Here is a 6,295-nt window from a genome sequence, read left to right on the forward strand (position 1 = left end):
ACCTCACATGCTGACTACGTCACTTTCAAGGCTTTTATGTTTTATCACTATTATTATTATTATTCGACTCTCATTCTCCACTTCAATTTCATCTAGCACAATCAATCGAGCGATATTTGTTTTCTCCATTCTGATTAGCTGACCGACACTACTCTGTACCAGAAGTTGGGTTGAGTGTTCCACAAAGTTCCGTTCAAGAGTCTGAAAATTCGCAAAATGAATCTTCATATGACAAATCTTGGACTTTAGTCATTTCCTGATGATGTTCAATTGGTTAACGGAACGCGTTGAATGATAAATGACTGTAATATTGAAACACGAAAAACCGTGACGACAATAAAGATGAAACGATAACGAATAAACGCAAGGAAAACGGTCAAAAACGCACGCACAACGGTCAAAAATGCACGGAAAACGGTCGAAAAACCACGCAAAACGATCGAAAATGGTCGAAAACGCACGCAAAACGGTGGCACGCAAAACGGTCGAAACGTTTGTAAAACGGTCAAATACTTCGCTTTACCCATTTTCGAATGTTAACTCCACAATATGTAACTCCACGACACCTTTTGTGCCATCTCCTTCTTCTCCTGATGATGCTAATTTGGTTAACAAAGATACGAGACTCAGTGTCCTTCTGACATGTTGGAACTCTAGACTTCTGTTGAACCGACATGTTTTTTTCCTAAATGATGTATTTTGAAACGCCCTGTATACACATTAATATCATATTTTAGACCGACATGTTTTTTCCTTAAAAGATATATTTTGACGCACCCAGTACACTTCGACGCCATATTTGTTTTAAGTGATGGATTTTGACACACCTCGAACACATTGAGGGATCGCACGTTGAAAACTTACAGCCTCGTGGAACTGTTATGTTTTTTTTTTTCTCAAATGGTGTATGTGTTTTGACGCACCCTGTACTCTTCGACGCCATGTTTGTTTTCAATGATGTATTTTGAGATACCTTGTAACATTGAGGGATCGCACTTTGAAACGATACAGTCTCATTAATCTGTAATATTTTTTCTTAAATGATATATTTTGACGCACCCTGTTCACTTCGAAGTCATGTTTTTTCTTCTTTTAATGATGTATTTTGAGACACCCCGTATACAATGAGGGATTGCAGGTTGAGTTGTCATATTTTTCCTTAAATCTGATTCATTATTTTAAAATATATTATTTTCGCGCTTCCAATTTTCATCGAGTCTTTCACTCCTGATTTTGAAACCGGCAACACCTGCTTGCGCCAGCAACCGGTAAAACCTCGATACCATCTCCATCTCTCTTTGCCTCGATTACGTTACACGTAGGACTCCAAGGACTCCAATAATCAGAACAACCATCTTGACAGAGTGATCTGGAGAGAATCTGCGGAGTTCGAAGAGAAAATATCGAAATTTTATCCGTTTTTCCTCCTCTTTTCTGACGATATTCGTCTCGCCAGGAGCTGAAAACTTCACGACAAATATCGTTCCTCATCGTTCTTCCTTATCTTTAATATGTGAGGTTTTTGGTTTTCGCTAATCCTATGGACGGCGTCTTCGTAAGAGGCAATTTTCATGTTTTTCTATAGTCAGATTTGTCCTGTTAAGTCAGCTAAGTCTGACGAAATATGCACCCAGCTATGGTAAGTCGAAACAGCGCTGTCTGTTGTTGGATCATGAATTTATTTCTGGTCTCTGTTTTTGGGGTATATATTCTGGGTTATAGGATATAGGAATATAAAACAAGTGCGGAAGTGTCATAGCGTTCGGTTGTGTTTTCGCCAAGATTTCTGGTTGATGATCAGCCGTATTGTGGTGTTTCTGGCTTGTGATAGTGGTTCGTTGGTTCTTGTGTGCAAACGAAGAAACGTTTCCGGTGAGTACGACTAAATATATCATTTTTCGTTGCGTTCAACTGCTCAGAGCTTTACTGTCAGTTTTAAGCGAGTAAAATGTCAAGCAGTATGGAGGAACTGCTTCGCAATCTGGCTGGGAGGGACAAGACCGAGATCATTAGCATCATTTGCCAATTGATCTCGTGCTTCGGCCTAAACCAGGCAGATTTGCAGGGCAATACATTGCCAGTCTCTGGGCCCGGCTGTCAAAATCTGACAGACGGGAATCAGGGAGTGGCTAATGCTCCGCCTGCGAGTGACAATTCTCTCCGTGACAGCGATCACGAAAGCGTACACTCCTCCTCTTCCTCCGCTTTGAAGAAGAGAAGAATCAGCGAAGATTTTCCACCTCTACCAGATGTGTCCACAAACAAGGTAGACGAGTGGATTAAGAAAGGCAAACAACCGAAAAAAGCAAAAAGATTGCAGAAGAAGGTTGTGTTAGACGACATCAGGGACGAAGCGAAACAATATTACTCCGAGTCCGAGGTTTCGTCGCGTCCGGTGACACGAAGTCTGGCCCGCGAGGTGGCCACTTCTCTCTCAAATGAAAATATGGACACAAGTCCAGCCGTCCAAGCTGACAGTGCTTCTGATCATTCAGAACGAACTGTCAGGACTATTCAGGACCAGGAGCCTGGCCCCTCTGCCCCACGTAAGCAGGAAAACCAGCCTCCTACCAAAAAAGTTAAAATTCCACCAATTGTCGTTCGTCAGAAGGACAAATGGGTTAAGCTGATCAAAACAGCAGCCGAGGAGAAAATAAATTTCTCCAAAGCCGTCAATCTTCATGATGGCATCAAAGTTCAGCCCTCGACTCCTGACGATTATCGTCGATTGTCGAGACTCCTTGTGACGGAGAACATCCCCCATCACACGTACTCCCTCCCTGAAGACCGGCAAATCCGTGCCGTCTTCAGAGGATTACCTGAGCACTTCTCAGTCGACGACATCCGTGAGGAGTTAGAAGCCAGAGGCTTTGATCCCTCCTCAGTCACAAGGATGAGGCGAGCAAACAAGCCACTACCCATGGTCCTAGTACTGGTCTCCAAAGACCAAAAGGACATATTTGAGATCAAAGACCTCTTGAGTGTGAAGGTGCAGGTTGAACCCCAGCACCCCAAAACTTCGGTGGGTCAGTGCCATCGCTGCCAACGCTTTGGCCACTGCCAAAGGAACTGCATGGCAGTTCCAATATGCGTCAAGTGCGCCGGCAGGCATCTTACCAACGCCTGCAAGAAAGCAAGGACTGACCCCCCAAAGTGCAATAATTGCAAAGGGGTACACACTGCCAACTATAGAGGCTGCCCTGAGTTTCCTAAGGCTCAGAAGTCTAGAGGCAAGCCAGTTAAAAAACCATCTCCCCCAGGCAGACCTGCGGGGTCTGGTCGTGTTAAGGAAGGAGTTAGTTTTGCCAGAGCAGCATCCAAGGGTGCAAACGGCTCGGCAAAGACTGCTCCTTCTCAACCTATGCCCTCACCTCAGACTCAGGGGGCTTCAGACATCTGTGCCGCTTTGGAGCAGATGAAGCAATTATTCTGCAAATTCCCCGTGCTCGAAAAAATGTTCACGGTGAATAATAACGTGCTAACCGGAACCGCCAATGTCTAGACAACCGACATTGCCTAGATCTTTGAAGATAGTCTTTTGGAATGCCAATGGCCTTCTACCTAAGAAACTCGACTTTGAGAATTTTCTCATTGAACATAACATCGATGCGGCTCTAATCCAAGAGACGCATCTGAGGAATGAATCCGTTGTCATTCCAAATTACAAGTTCTTCCATAGAGAACGTATTGGACGTGCTGGTGGGGGAGTTGCCATTCTTGTCAAACGATCCCTCCAGTGTGTCCAATACGGCATTGACAGTGCTCGGTTACACGGAACTGAGGCCGTAGGGGTCGAAATTCGACTGAGACGGGGTTGTCACAGATTAATCTCTGTCTATAACCCTCCGACTAATCTTTTACTCCCAGAATCACTGGATGAATTGCTGATGGGTAGTGATATTCCAACAATTGCTGCTGGCGACTTCAATGCCAAGCACGGACTATGGAGCAGAGCCACCAATCGAAACGGCCGAGCGCTCCATGCGCATGCCGACAGACACGAATATCTCGTGCTGGGACCGGGTGAACCTACGTTCTACCGCGGGCAGTATAGGCCTGACGTGCTTGACATCGCGCTTCTCAGAAATGTCTCTCTGACCAGCGAAATTTACGTTCAGTCGGAACTGGACTCCGATCATAATCCAGTAATCCTGGTATTGGGTGATGAACTTCCTTCCCCTGATTATTGCATGAGATATAAGACGGACTGGGATGTCTTCACAACTCAGCTCGGAGAGATGCGCGCCCCTCCTGAGGGTCTCCGCTCTCCCAACGAACTCGACGCGGCAGTTCACCGCTTCGAGATCTCCGTGAATGATGCTTTTCGGACGGCCACCTCCAGCGAGGAGTGTCCGCAGAAGAGCTATAATGAGTTTCCCCCTCGTATCAAAGCCATGATACGAGAGAGAAACCGCCTGAGAAGGCTCTATCAGCGAACACTCTTCCCAGGAGACAAGACAGCGGCAAACAGGATGGCCAATCAAGTAAAACAGGCCATCATTGACTACCGAAATGACAGGTGGGAGGAGCTGTTGGAATCCATTGAGCCTGGAGGTGACGAGCTTTGGCGAATCACTAAAAGACTCAAGGGAAAGAAGACAGCTCCCTCACCCATTCACGGAGAGCGCGGAGTATGCTACTCCCCCGCCGACAAAGCGTTGGCTTTTGCTGACTCGATGGAACGTCAGTTTCAACTTAACGTTGACGACAACGACGACATCGACCGCGATATTCTGCTCGAAGATCGGGTTCACCGTATCCTCAGGGAGGATGACGATGATGTCATTCGTCCGGCTTCTGTGGAAGAATTGAAGGGCTACATCAAGGCTGCAAAAGCCAAGAAGGCCCCGGGGCTGACTCAATAACTAACAAGTTGTTGAAGAAGCTCCCGGAAAACTGCGTTGAGAGCCTTTTGAGCATCATCAACAGCTCCTTGGCCCTAAGATACTTCCCCAGAAGGTGGAAACATGCGGTCGTCGTCATGCTCCCAAAACAGGGGCAGAACCGGCTTTTCCCGCAGAATTATCGCCCGATTAGTCTACTCTCGTCGGCGGCTAAGTTAGCTGAAAGAGTCGTACTCCAAAGGCTCAACGAAGAAGTTGAGGACCGAAATGTTCTGCCTGATGAGCAATTCGGCTTCAGGAGAGAGCATTCCACTGAGTTGCAGGCTCTGAGACTGGTCGAAAACACCATCGCGGAGTTGAACAGGAACAAAAAAGTCCATTTAGTTCTATTAGATATTTCGAAGGCCTTCGACCGCGTCTGGCATGAAGGCCTTCTCCACAAACTAATCGCATTCGACCTGCCTCGGGGCCTGATCCGGTGGATTGGGTCTTTCCTGAGAGGCAGAACATTTCAGGTTAGAGTAGAGGGCTCTCTGTCTGACAACAGAGAGATCCTCGCTGGAGTACCACAGGGGCCGTGCTCTCTCCCACGCTATATTCTCTCTACACCAGCGACCTTCCGAGGTCCGAGCATGTGAAGGTATCCCTCTACGCCGATGACACGGCTCTCCTCTCATCTTCCATGGGTCGGGAGCTCGGGATCGTCTATATGCAACGTGCATTGGGCGACCTCGAGCGCTGGTACCTCGAGTGGAAGATCCGAGTGAATCCGGATAAAACTCAGGCAATAACCATGGGAAGAACGATAGCTTCTCCGGCCATGAAAGTGAGAATCTCTGGAAGGGAGATTGATTGGCAAGCGCGGGTCAAGTACCTAGGTCTTATTATAGACCGTAGGCTCACCTGGAACCCGCACCTGTTAAGCGTGAAGGCAAAGATCCAGGGTCGGGTGGCAAGCCTGTACCCTTTGATCAATAGAAGATCCAAGCTGAGCCTAAAGAACAAAATCACGATCTATAACATGATGTTCAAGTCTGTCATCATGTATGCTTCAGGCGTTTGGGGACAAGCGGCTCCGACTAACATCTCCATCTTGGAGACTTTACAAAATAAAATTTTACGGATGATTGTGAATGCTCCGTGGTTCGTGCGGAATGAAGCCATCCGCAGAGATTTGAAGCTGCCTTCCATTCAGCAGTCCATTCAGTCGAGGAATCGGCGAGTTTTAGATTATGCTGAAACTCACGAAAATCCTTTAGTCAGGGAAGCTATAGATTACGCTGTAGACGACCCCTCCCGATATAGAAGGCCCCGACACTCTGTCGTATGAGGCCCCTATGTCCTCCGTTAACAGATGAATAATATCTTCATCTATCTCACCCCAGCCAGGTAGGGGTAAAAACGCGAAGGGCGGTATGGATGTCTAAGGACTTTCATGCCACCATCAAACA

The sequence above is a fragment of the Leptinotarsa decemlineata genome, unplaced genomic scaffold (assembly GCF_025532065.1).
Source record: "Leptinotarsa decemlineata unplaced genomic scaffold, Ldec_3_MD MMD2_tig00000505_RagTag_RagTag, whole genome shotgun sequence".
Lineage (NCBI taxonomy): Eukaryota > Metazoa > Arthropoda > Insecta > Coleoptera > Chrysomelidae > Leptinotarsa > Leptinotarsa decemlineata.